The 13,488-nt window shown below is 50.4% G+C and overlaps 1 protein-coding gene across 5 annotated transcripts in view; it reads left to right on the top strand.

Annotated features, from left to right (window-relative positions):
• Positions 1–2,617: 2,617 nt before the first annotated feature.
• The window catches only part of ATP2B4 (ATPase plasma membrane Ca2+ transporting 4), a 100,635-nt gene continuing 89,764 nt past the window's right edge, over positions 2,618–13,488 (top strand). For 3 of the 5 annotated variants that reach the window (XM_020897709.2, XM_020897715.2, XM_070474635.1), the window contains exon 1: positions 2,618–3,037. The gene's annotated coding sequence lies outside the window, so the exon portion shown is untranslated. Of the gene's footprint in view, positions 3,038–4,816; positions 4,882–5,352; positions 5,668–13,488 lie in introns of those variants that run through there. The other 2 variants (XM_020897711.2, XM_070474634.1) reach the window with 2 other exon arrangements.

The following is a 13,488-nucleotide window of genomic DNA, read 5'->3' as shown; positions in this document are numbered from 1 at the left end:
CTGGAGAGTGGAGCGGGATGGACCAGAGGACTCGGAAGAGAGGTGGAGGCTGAATGAGAGCACAGCTCCCCTTCGGGCTCCCCTAAATGCCAAGGGTGGGGCGGGGAGCTTTCACTCCCTAGGAAGAAAGGACTGCTTGAAAACAATCCACGATGGCTTCCAGAGAGCGTGACCCTAAACACCCCTCTACACCCCTGGAATCTTCCATCTACTGGACTGGGAAAGACAGGCACAAGGGTAGGCATGGGACTTATTTTGGATTCAGTTCCCAAGATAGATGGGAGCAGGCAATCTCTAGCACCACATTACGAAACTCTGAGTTCTGAGCCCAGCCAACCACTCTGAACAGTTTCTTTACTTTTGTCTGTTTAACTTTCCCTGGCTCAGAAATGGGACATAAATGAGTTATTGAGAAATATTAGAGTAGAAAAATAGAGGAAAGAAAGGACCCAAATGGTAAGACACTGGCAAGGGTGCGAATAGGCAGAGGAAGACCAGACCACAAGGCTCTAACTCACAACTCTGCTTTTCCACATGCACGTGGTTTTTCATGCTTGGGCCTGGAGGTTGGATGGCAAAAGGAGGACAGGTGTGGTGTGTGTGAGGAGTTGGGTTAAGATGGGAAGATCAAAGAGGTCTCTTCCCAAACCCTGAAGTTGTGGCCAGTCACCTTCTCTACATCATAGTTTACAACTCTAAGCTGTGAGGTGTGTTTTAATCAGCCTTCCATTAGTATATGAGTGTGTGTGTCTGCCTGTGTTCACATGCCTGCTAAGGGAGGTGTGGGAATATGTCAGTCAACGAAGATGTGCACCAGTTGATAGGGCATGTTTGCACTTGAAAGCCAGAAGGTTTTAGGCAAAATCTAGGGGTGGCACTGTTACACAATGCTGGTGAGTGTGATTGACAGTTCACAGTCTGTGTGTGAGTGTGCATGAATATCTGTATGCAAGTTAACATGGAAATGTGTGCTGGAACACGATACAAGTGCAGGGAAATACATGGCTTTGGAGTCAGTCTAACTTAGCCTTACATCCTTGCTCTGTTATTAACCAGATGTGTAACCTCGGATGAGTCACTGATCCTCAATTTCCTCAACTTAAATGAAGACAATAAGTACCTTTCAACTTTACCAGGAGATCACCTCACACCGGTTAGAATGGCCATCATCAAAAAATCTACAAACAATAAATGCTGGAAAGGGTATGGAGAAAAGGGAACCCTCTTGCACTGTTGGTGGGAATGTAAACTGATACAGCCACTATGGAAGACGGTATGGAGAATCCTTAAAAAATCTAGGAATAAAACCACCACATGACCCAGCAATCCCACTACTGGGCATATACCCTGAGAAAACCATAATTCAAAAAGACACATGTACCCCAGTGTTCATCGCAGCACTATTTCAACAGCTAGGACATGGAAGCAACCTAGATGTCCATCGACACATGAATGGATAAAGAATCTGTGGTACATAAATGCAATGGAATATTACTCAGCCATAAAAAGGAACACATTTGAGTCAGTTCTAATGAGGTGGATGAACCTAAAGCCTATTATAGAGTGAAGTAAGTCAGAAAGAGAAAAAACAAGCATCATATATTAACATATATATAGAATCTAGAAAGATGGTACTGATGAACCGATTTGCAGGGCAGCAGTGGAGACAGAGGCATAGAGAACAGACTTGCGGACAGGAGGGGTGGGGGAAAGGAGAGGCTGGGACCAATGGAGAGAGGAGCATGGAAACACACATTACCACATGTAAAAGAGTCAGTGGGAATCTGTTGTATGATGCAGGGAACTCACACTGGTGCTCTGTGACAACCTGGGGGTGGGGGCATAGGGTGAGAAGTGGGAGAAAAGTTCAGGAGGGAGGGGACCTATGTATCCTGATGGCTGATTCATGCTGATGTTTGGTAGAAACCAACACAACATTGTAAAGCAATTATTCTTCAATTAAAAATAAATAAACTTTTAAAGAGATTGTCATGAACACTAGAAATGATGTATACAAAGCTTTTGGCGCCATAGCCCACACATAGTAGGATTCAAATTAGGCAGCTAGTGGGGATGTGCCCCTGGTGGTTACTGAGGCGGTTACCCAGGCAGCGGGTATGTGAGATCTGGGTAAGGATTGTGCACTAAGGTGTGCGTACTAGCAAAGCTGTGTCTAGGTGAGTTCGACCAAAGCAATTCCTTCTCCTCCAGCAGGCTCCCTACTCAGACCGGGGAAGGAGGATGCAGGAGCTGGGCCAAGTTCGCAGACACCTTGGGTTTCTGGGTCGGGGTCTAAGGCAGTAAGAGGTTGAGAGGAGCTGCAGGAAGCCAACGACCTGCAGAAGCTTCCTTTTTTCCCTCCACCCAGCAACCGTTGAACACCGCCACCCACACCCACTCGTCGCTCCACCCCCACCCTGCGTTGCTTCCGACCAGGGAGAGCAGGGCGGAGAGGAGACCCCACCGGAAAGAGGATTCCTCCCCTCCTTTCCCCACGCCGCCTTAAGACAAACCAGGAAACCGCCGCAGCTTGCAACGGGGCCACCTTAACAGCGAGGAATGGCCTGGCTCCCCGCCAAGCCCCACCCGGCCCGGCCTCGCTCCGCCCCTTCTCCTCCCCCCCGGGCCGGGCTGGTGAGCCAGAGTCTGGCCCGAGTTGGCTGGAGCTGTTGCCATGACAAGCATTTTCTTAAGAAAGCTCTGCTGTTGAAACCATCTAAATCCGGGCGTTGAAAGGGGGCGCGAAGTTCCTGGGGAACCATCCCTCCGAGAAAAGCAAGACCAGGGACACCCGCCCAGCTCCCCGGCGCCCTTTCCTTCCAGGAACCTGAGAGGTCCTTCCCTTGGGAGGGCCGGTGGAGACCCAGCCCACTCCCTGACCTCCGCGAGGAAAGCAGAAGAGACCAGCTAGCAACTCCGGCGTGGTTACCACACTGGGGAGACCGGTGGGTGGACACCCCCCGCCCTACCCCTGTCCATGGAAGGCTGGAGGGGGAGTCCCGCGTGCAGAAGCCTGGATCTTTGCTAAGAAAGAGAGGTAGGATTGAAGAGAATGAATTGAATCGTGATTTGCAAACTTAGTTTTTCTTTCCTCTCAATGACTTCTTTAACTCCTTGAATTTCTTCTTCCTAGCATATTTCTTGCGACTGGGTTTAGGGTGTGTGTATGTGTGTATATGTGCACAGATTTGTCAAATACTATATTTCCTTCCTAGATTCAGTTCTTAGAAACCGTATAATCAAACAAGTGATTTCTCTTTTTCCCCCCCCTAGTTGTCATTCTTAGGCTGTGGGGGTAGGGAAGTGGAGGGTCTGTATTTTTCATACCCAAATTGAGCTCTTGGCAAAAGCATTTGTTTTCCCCCATTCGTTCCTGCCCTCCCTGCCCCCTCCTCCCCCTTGGCTTGGGAATGAGACACAGAATGGAAAACTGTTGCAGAAATATTTTCCGTGTCTGTTCCCTTTCTTGAAAGCCCTAAAGAGAGATGGAAAAAAAAAATGAGTATGAAATCTTCAACAGGAAGGAGGGGCAGCTCTGGGGGCTGAGAAAGGGCTCACTTCGGGGTGAGTGGCGGTTTGGGCTAGGAGAAGTTGGGGGTGGGGAAGGGGAATGCATACATTTTCTTTGGCTTTGTAGGGAAACCTCAGCAGTTTCTCTCTACCGCTTGCAAAACATCCTCAGACTTTCACGTCTATAATTAGTCGTGGAAAAAGCTGGGAGTTCCCTCATACCGTTGTTGTTTGAGTGTATGCAGAGCGTCAAGAACCAACTGTATGAGTGTCTCTGAGGGCACCGCCCCATATATAGCTGTTCCCAAAGGGGAGAAAGGCGAAGGGGTGAAGTTGGAAAGTTTTCAGTTTCACGGGGCTGGCGAGTGTTTGGTGGTTAGGGTGGGCCACAGGCAACATTAGAAGGGTCCCAGCATCCTGGGCCACTGTGCTGTCTTGATGAAGAGCTAGAAATTCATGCTGGGATTGTCCCTCCTTTTGGTTCACAAACACTCGCTCAAATACTTGGCTCGCCCCTGGGGTGGAGGAGGCAAGCTGGCATCCTCTGCAGGCGAGTCCAGCCTCACATACGCCTCCGTCATCTCTCTGAAGGATCCACCGCGCTCCTGCCGGGTGTGGAGGGTGCGGGAGTGGCTGGCCACATCCTGGGAGAGAGTGGGCACTCTGCTGGCCAGGATCACCGCCCTCCCGGGCACACCTGCCAGACTCACAGTAACTTGAAGTTGGTGCCCGCCAGCCTGGTGGTTGGGGGGGGGGGGCGGGTCTCAGCTGACGCAGTAGGCCCCGCGGCAGTGGGGGCGCCGAAGGGACCGGAAAACCCCACCGCACCCACCTCGCCTGGGTGGAGTGCCTGGCCGGGAGTGACGGTCTCGTCTCCCTCCCGGAGCCTCCCCCCAGAGCTGCCCCTTCTGGTCCTTACCACTTGGAGCCCCCCGCCCCCATCGCCCCCTCAGCTCAAGGCCCTCTTTACAAAGAAGGAAGGGACGAGACCAAGGTCATCCTAGGCTGGGGCAGACCCGGGGGAGAGGAGCCTCCGGGGCAGGGAGCCGAGGAGAAAGTGTAGGAGGCCGGCTCCCTCGGCGGCCGGCGCGGGCTGGCGGCCTTCGGAGCGCGCTCTGGGGCGGGTGGAGGGTGCTGGGGAGCCGGTCCTGCCCCCAAGGCTGGGGAGTGCAGGTGTGTGGAACCGGACGCTCGCCCTCGCCCTCTCAGCCAGTTTGGTCGGAAGGGTCTTAAAGGCGAGAGGCTAGAACCTGGAACCTGGAAAGAAGGAAGCAGAAGATTTGGGGGAGGTGGACACAGAGGCCGGGAAGCAACAGGAACCCGTTTCCACTCTGGGGTTCTGGATGACGGGGCTGCCTGCACTCCTGCAAGGTCAGACCGCGCCTCTCCCTAGACTCAGCAGGGGGAGCGAGGGGGGCCTTACCCCGTGGGCAGGGGGCCCACGGCAGGACCCCGCCTGGGTTCTGAGGAAAGCCAAGGAGAGGAGCTCATCTCTTGGCCCGGGAGCCCCGTCCTCCGCGCCACCATCTTGCAGAAGCACAACCCCGAAATCACCCCCTTCTCCGCGCCGTCTCCCACTCGGGGGGCCTCATAACCCCCGCGTCCGCGCGGCCGACCCCCCACGCAGGGCCCTGACCCGGGGTCGACCCCGGCGGGCTCTCGGAGGCGTCTCCCGGACGCGCAGGGCGCGCCCGCAGCTTTGAGCCGCGGGCAGGGGCCAAGGGGCTCCCCGCGCCCCACGCCCTCCCCGCGGGCCCGGGGCGGGTCCGCGCTGCGCCCCCTCCGCCGCGGCCACGCCCGGCCGCCGCCCCGCCCCGGGCCTGCGGGGTCGGAGCTCGCCGAGCACCCCGGCCTCCGGGCGGCGCGTGGGTCCCTGCCCCCGGGGGTGCCCGTAGCCCGGTTCCTTCCCCTCCCTGTTACCGTCTCCCCTGCCCTGGCTGGGTTCAGAACCCAACCGGACGAGCACAGTTCGCTTCTCCACCCGGGCTTCTCAGCCCCGCGGGCGCAGTCAGTGTTTGCCGGCAGGAGAAGGTGGCGTCGGGGGGTCTGGGAACCCGCCTCTCCCGGGGTGACTCCTGGCTTCCCTGCGGTCTCCGGCCTCCCCTGGAACCGGAACGCCCGCTCCCCCGGTGATGGCCTGAGGGAGTGCTGAGTCAGGTTTGTTCGGGGGTCGATGGCCTTGGGTGTCCAAGAAAGTCTGAACGGGAGGGCCCAGGGGGGCAGAAGTAGCAGGTGCTGCGGGAGGGGGGACCCGAGCAGGCGGAGGAGCCGTGACTCTGTGCCTCTCTCGCCGCGGCCCCTTGAGAAGAAGAGGGGTCCTGGGCCACTCAACCCAGCCCTGACCCGCAGCCACCTACCAGCGTTTCAGATATTACAGAGGAAACTGCCTCTTACTCGAGAATAATTCAGCTTCTCTCAGCAACCCCCGTGGGCCCTTTTCTCTTTTTTTCTATTCCCCTGGCCTTTGACCCAGAAGGCCTGCCGCTGAGGGCATTCCAGACCCACCAAACCTTGGAGGGAGAAGGCGAGGGTGTTCCTTCTTGGTCCCAGCACCTTAAGAGTCCTGTCTGGCTTAGGTCGGCCTGGTGTTGGGTTCAGCTCATTAGAGGAATGCCCCTCCTAGGCCCCACTGCCTTCCCTGGAGAAATTCTCCCCCAGCCTCCGACCTCCTCTGCCAACCCCCTGGATAGGGCTCCCTGCTCCTCAGACCTGCACTGGCTCCTGCCACCTCTGATGGGTATTTGCTGGGTGGGGGTAAGAAGGAGGGAGGGATGAGCAAGGCAGGGGTCTCAGGGAAGCAGAACCCTTGGGCAGTCAGCTGGGATGCCAGTCCCTTCCCCGCTCATTTCCCCCTGCTGCAGAGCGGGTCAGAGGAGGAAAGCAGGCTGCAGTCCAGAAGGCTGGTGTGGAATGCTTTGTGCTCCACTTCCTCTCTGTCTCCTCTTTCCTTTTTCCCTGTATGAGCCATTCTTGTTCCACTGACTTATTTCCTCTGCACGTGGTGAAGCAGAAATGACTGGCACTGCGGCCCCCACCTAAGCCCGTCCTCTGTGTTCAGCCCACAGAGACGGGGCTGAGGAGTAAAACCAGGCGGAACCTACTTAGAACCAGAGCCACCGACTGCTAGCCAGAGGAGGAGCTGGTGCAGGCAATTTGTGCTGGGACAGGGGCGGATCAGACAGGCCAAAGGAGAGAAAAGGGAGGTGAGAACACAGCTAACAGTCCCCGCACCCCCGCCCCGTTTGGACTTTCTTCACTCTTAATTCTTCTCTGGCTATAGTCTCCAGCCTCATCATTTCTCTCTGCTCTGGTTTCCCAAGTTAAGTACCAAAATCTTTGGGATAATTCAGGGAGACAAACTGGGATGAAATCAGTGAGACTCCTTTGCTTTGGCCTTCTTGAGTCAGATCACTCAGGGCAGAGGGAGCTTAATTGTTAATCGGTGAGGAGTTAAAGACTCTCGGGTAAACTCAGGGAAACTCTCAGCTTAGAACACTTCATAGCATCCTGCTGTGATCTTCCACCTGCAAAATCAATGTCAGGGGTGCAAACTAGTACAACTCCTATGGAGAGCAAGTTAGCAATATCTAAAAAAACAACATATGCATTTACCCTGCAGCCCTGTTTCTAGAAATTTATCCAGAAAATGCCCATTCACAAATACAGAAAGACAGGTGCACAAGGTAATTATTTAAGGCATATTTGTAATAAGGAAATCATTGGAACTATCGATGTCTCTTTGTGTGTGCACTCAGTTGTGTGTGATTCTTTGTGACCCCGTGGACTGTAGGTTAGCTCCTCTGGTGTGGGGTTTTCCAGGCAAGAATAGTGGAGCAGGTTGCCATTTCCTACTCCAGGGGATCTTCATGACCCAGGGATCTAAATCGTGTCTTCCATGTCTTCTACATTGCAGCTGGATTCTTTACCACTGTGCCAACTAGGAAATCTGGAAACTATCAGTGCCCATCTTTAATAGATACAGTGGAGTACTATGCAGCCAAAAAAATGAGTAGGAGCTCTATGAACTGATATGTGATACCTAGGATATGTTATTAAGTAAAAGCAGCAAGATGCAAAAGAGTGTGTGCATAGTATGCCATCTTTGGGTTGAGGAAGTGGGAGAAATAGGGCTTTTTGTTTTTTTTTTTTTTTTTTGCAAACTGATACATACATACACATAGGAAGGATAAACCAGAAATTAATTAATTAAAATGGTTACCTATAGGGGGTAGGTAGAAACAAGTTAGAGAGGCTAGAGATTGGCATGAAACTTTACTGATATCTTTTTAGACTGTTTTGAATTTTGAACCAGGCAAATATTTTATGTATTCACAAATTAAATTAGATCAAAAAGAAAGGAAAAAGCAAACTCTAAAGCTGACTGCAACAGAAATAAAGATCCTAACTGAATATCAATTTGATTACAAATAAGAGAGTTAATTCTAGTAGTTTTTTAGTTTAGTGCCCTGACTCTATATCCATACTGAAATGTATATTCCAAGGATAAAAAGAACTGCAAAAAAGACCTCAGAGAACTTTGTGGTATTGGTGTAATAAAATGGAAGCTTTTCTGATTATTTTAGGCTAGCTCAAAGAAGTAACTCTGTTGATATTTCTGGAAATCAGAGTTTTACTCGAAGAAGAGAGACAAAAATGGGGGAAGGTGAGGCAAAACCCTATGATTTTTTTTATGTATCCCCTAGGTCTATCCCCTGGAAGGGTCCAGAAGCAATGCTATGCAGTAGCATTGAATACACCTAGTGCTTGGAGTTTTATTTCTCAGTACCACTTTCCATTAAAAGAAAGCAGTGCTCCTTGGAGAAATACTGATTCCAAGTGTGAGACTGGGAATGTAATAGAGTGTAAGACACTGAATAAAAGATTCCTTGAATCCATTCTGAAAGTTAAAATGGAGCAGGGAGGAGTGGGGAGAGGAAACTGTATAGATAAATACCAGTGAAGTGTGGAAGTGAGGACAGAACGTTAAACTTACCCATTTGCAGCCCTAAAATCATAGCTGATTTGGGCTAGACTTACTAATGGATGCCAAGAGCACTGGGTGAAGGGTTGGTCTTAGTGTATTGCCTCACAGTTACCCCTTAGAAAAGGAAACACCTGTCTTTACAGTGGAGCAAGTCAGCACTGACCACCTTAACCAAATAACCAAACGTCCTCAGTAGCGGAAACACCTGGCATTAATTCCTCCTGATGTTCTTGCTGTAAGAAGTTCAATCATATCACCTATACTCTTGTCAAAATGTGTATCCTGAATCTAATCATGAGGAGATGAAAGACAAATCTAGAATGAGAGCCATTCTTTTTATTCCTTTGCATGCCCATCTAACAAATCTATTCACTTTTTAACTGCTCCTGTGTGATAAAAGTCACACTTGTTGGTGTGCAGTTCTGTGAGTCTGGACAAAAGTGATCATCATATAATCACCCCACCATGAGATTGTTGTTGTTCAGTTGCTCAGTTCTTTGCAACCTCATGAACTGCAGCACGCCAGGCTTCCCTGTCCTTCACCATCTCTCAGAGCTTGCTCAAACTCACGTCCACTGAGTCAGTGATGCCATCCAACCGTCCTCTGTGATCCCCTTCTCCTGCCTTCAGTCTTTCCCAGCATCAGGGTCTATTCTCTTACAAAAGACCCTGATGTGCCATGAGATACTGAACCACAATATTTGCCTTTCCCGAACATCCTACTGAATTGCACAGGATGTGATCTTTTGTGTCTGACTTTCACTAAGCATGACACAGTTCAGATCCTCCTGTGTCTTTTTGTGTCTCAAGAGTGTGTATTACAGAGTAGATGTCCATTGTTTCAGCTTGTTTATCTGTTCACTAGTTTAAGAAGATTTTATTTGTTTCCAAGTTTTTGGAGATTGTGAATAAATTCACTATAAATATTGGACTCAGGTTTTTGTGGGGAAATTGTTCATTTCTTCAGAGTTATAATTTATGAGAAACTGTTAAACTGTTTTCCAAAGTGGCTGTACTATTTTGAACCAACACTGCATGATAATTCCATTTGCTTTGCATCCTTACCAGCACTTAGTATGGTCACCTTTTTAAAGCTAATCTGTCAGATGTTTAGAGGTACGAAATTAGTTGGTAGTTAGACTGTTACTTGATATCATCAGCCTGAAATGGTGAAAAACCTAGTAAGAAATAAGGCAGGCATTTCTGGATGTTAGCAGCCAAAAAAAATTTACTGGGGTAGAATGAGAGTCATTCTCCATGACAACTGAGACTTCAAAAAAGTGAATTATTAAAAAAACATTAAAATTGTGTGTTTGGAGAGAAAGGTAGGGAGGCTGAAACCTCTTTAGATTTAAAGAGATATTTTAGCCAAATGCAATGCATAAACCTTAATTGAATCTTGGGTCAGAAAAAAAAATAAAATGACCATAAAAGACATTCTGGGACAACTGGGAAATTTTTAATATAGATATTAGATGACATGTAATTATTGTTAATCTTTAACGGTGTGCTAATGGCCATGATAATGATTTTATAAGAGAGTATATTTATGCAAAAGTATTCAAGGGCACAGTGTCTGCAAGTGGTTTTCAAATGGTTCAGCCAACAAAAGTGTGTGTGTGTGTCTATGTGTGTATTTATATACATCAAGAGGGCATACAAGATGCTAACAATTGGTGAATCTAAGTGAAGGGTCTGGAGTTGTTTATTGCACTGTTTTTTCAACATTTCAGATTTGAAATGTTTCCTAACACCAAGGCAGGGGAAGACGTAAGCAGCAGGGAGGACCCTCAGATTCCCAGACCCCTCACTCACCCCTCTGACTGAACTGACAGGGCGTCTGCTCTGAGCTCCCTCGAGGCACACAGCACCTCCGGGAAGCTTTTGTTTTCCCCTTGCTTTTAGCATCAGGCTCTTCTTTCTGGGTGGGAGCAGCTTGGGCAGCCCTGAGCAGCAGGTGGACGCAGGCGCTTGCCTGGGGGCCGCAGCTGGCCGGGGCGGCCTGGGGACGGAGGCTTCCAGAGTCACTGCCTGCCCTCTGAGAACGGCCCTCAGTGTAAGAGGAGGGATCGACCAGGGTTCAGAAGTCGCTTCTGCCAACCTTTCACATCCCTTCGGAATTCTACAATGAGGTGCTTCTGAGGGAACCCAGCTGTGCCTGCCCTGAGCCTTCAAGTGTGGGCTAAGCAAGGGCGCCTGGACCGTCCCCTGGAGACGGCACAGGGGCTGCACCCAAGTGCAGCATGCTGTCCACACCTGCCTTTAGCCTGGCTCTAACTCGGGAGAGAGGGCGGGTTTCCAGGACTGCCTGCGTTCTCCTCTCCTTTCTTTTCTCCCGGGGTACCCTGGGGCTGAGTCCTGCGTGCTAACTCAGGGCCCTTCTCCAGTAGGAGAGGACTCTGGATCCTTCAGTCAGTTCCCTTCTGTCCTGCTTGAGGAGCCTGAAAGAGCAGCAGCCAGGAAGTTGGAAGAGGGCAGACAGGGACGGGTTTGTTCTGTGTGTTGCCAGACCTGCCAGAAGAACTCAGGACTGGGAGTCAGAAAACTGGTGATCTGGGCTTATGACTACCGAGTGACCTTGACTGAGGCAGGTGACGTCTCTGGGCCTTAACTGCTCCCACTATAAAAGGAAACCAGGCTTGGACAAACAGGCATTTCTGATTCAAGGCTCCTTTTCTACCAAGAGGCAAAACTCAACACCAGAACCAAGCTCTTTTATCATAGAGTCTAGCGCGATGTAACATCCTATAGCTAAGTTCCATCCTTCTTCCCAGGATGACCAGTTGTAAGGAGACCTAATAGCATCTGCCTTGTGAACGGCCACACCCTCCAAGTTTGGGAGTAGAACAAAGTTCTTAGATTCCCCATCCCCACTGGTCTGAAAGTTAATGGAGCACATACTCAGTGCCTCCAAGGCCACGGTTCTGTTATGTCCTAAACCAGAAATTAAGAAAGATTGGCTGGAGATACAGAAATCCAAGACTTGAAGGAGTTTACTTATTTCCTAAGAAACATGATTCCTCCAGAGAGTTATTAGGTCAAACCATATGAAATTGGCAGTTTGCAGCCTCTTTTGACCTATAAAGGCAACTTAATATGATTCAAATTAACATTAATATTATTAAACACTGGAAGTCAGGAACTACAGTCAGTGCCGTGGAATGGAGAGATGAGATTTCCATCTGAACAATGGATTGGGTTCAAAGAAATTTGGGTAGAGTCACCAGCTGCTAGGCTGGTTTGTCCTATCTCTCAATCCAGGCTTTTAGCCCTGGAGGTAGACACATTAGCCAGGTCCTTGTCCAGACTCTAGTTGAGATTTCAGCATGAGTTTTTCTGGTAACTGGCCAGGGCAGCTGCCCATGGGTAGAGAGGAGAGTGCTGTCCATCTGTAGTTCACTATTCCTGTGCCCTGCTTCATGTGTTCAGAGCTGAGAATGGAGGGAACTGAGAAAGGAAGAAATAGGAAATAGCGATCTAATTCCCCCCGCCCAGTGGCAGACCGCAGCGGGACACACAGCTGAAGCCTCATCTGGCGCAGGGATGCTGAGCGCTGAAGGGAGATTAGTGAGAATGTGGAGGCCAGAGTTTGACAGGTCTAACCCCATCCTTAGAGTAGGTAATTGCCAAACAGGATTGGGATGAGGAGAGATAATAGCTCTGATGGAGGAGAGGATGGGGAGGATGGGTGGATCGGGAGGAAGGGCTGTCTGCATCTGGCCGAGGACTCTCAGCGTCCTGGAGAGTCAGGCGCTCTGGCAGGTGAGGGAGGCTGTCTGCTTCCTCCTGCTGGAATGCCTCCAGTCCTTTGTTTGAGCCAGCGCCCAGGTCTCCAGGAGGAGGCATCTGGCCTCAGCAGCAGCCTGCTGCCTGCTTCTCTCCTGGTACTCGTGGACCTTTAGGAGGATTTTTTGATGTTCCCTCCCTGCTGTCTATACTGCAGCCTTCTTTGTGGGAAGCACTTGTAGGACATCTGTTGGAATGCTCGGATGGGCACAGTTGGCATCCAAACTTCCAGGGGCTTTCTGACCTTGGTCCAGGGAAGGTTGGTCACCAGGCTTTGGGCTGGGGAGGTTTTATTTTATTGAGCCAAAGCATTTGAGATGGATTAAGCTGGAGAAATGGTTCAATTTCCCTTTATCCCAAGTGAGAAAACTGAAACCTAGAGACTTGTCCAAGAACACCAGACTAGCTGGAGGCCAAGCCCAGTTCTTCCCACTCCACGCCTGTGGCTGGGCCCCTGAGCCCCTCCGCATGTTTCTGCGTGAGCCAGATGGATGTCAAATCGCCTTGGTACCCACTTTCTCTACCCATGTAATTGGGACGATTATTCTAGCCCCTCTTGGGATGATGTGTGGCATGATGAGATCATGTGCTAGAAGCTTTTTCAAAGAAAGATGCCAGAAACCATATAGTTGCTGTGCCATGATTGTTATTGTTGTTGTTGTTATTAGCAATTAAGGTCATCAGGACTAGAGAAAATGCAAAGGAGAAGCGCTTTGGCAGCACCCTAATCACTGTGGCTTCTCATGGGCCTGGCCTTTTCTCTTGGTCCTTTCCACATCCCTTCTCAGGCACCTGGGCCTTGAGCTGGGAAAGGCAGAGTAACGCAGAGGAGAAGCAGAGGTCCTCGAAAAGGGCGGGCAGAGCCCCCCTCCTGCCTGGGTATCCCCAGCTCTCCCCTTTTTTTCAGAATGTGGCCTCTTGGAGGGAGTGTGGAGGGAAAACACTTGACCTTTACTTCTTCCTTGGCAGCTAACTAACCTGGGTTGGCTGGGACCTCTGATTTAGGGGCTAAGAATCAGCAGAGTTGAGCCAGAACAGATTGATTTTATTGCCAGAGCCAATGTATCATTCATTTGCTTCTTCATTTATTCATTTGTTCATTCCGCAAACAAAATGAGCACAAACTGTGTGTCAGGCGCAGTGTTAGAATTTGGGAAGAAGGGTGTCCAGAAGGCAGGGAAGGACTAAGAATCACCTACTTTCAGCTC

This window comes from Odocoileus virginianus, chromosome 11 (assembly GCF_023699985.2).
Source record: "Odocoileus virginianus isolate 20LAN1187 ecotype Illinois chromosome 11, Ovbor_1.2, whole genome shotgun sequence".
Lineage (NCBI taxonomy): Eukaryota > Metazoa > Chordata > Mammalia > Artiodactyla > Cervidae > Odocoileus > Odocoileus virginianus.
Note: the sequence above shows the minus strand (reverse complement) of the source record. Positions and strands in the feature narration are given on the sequence as shown.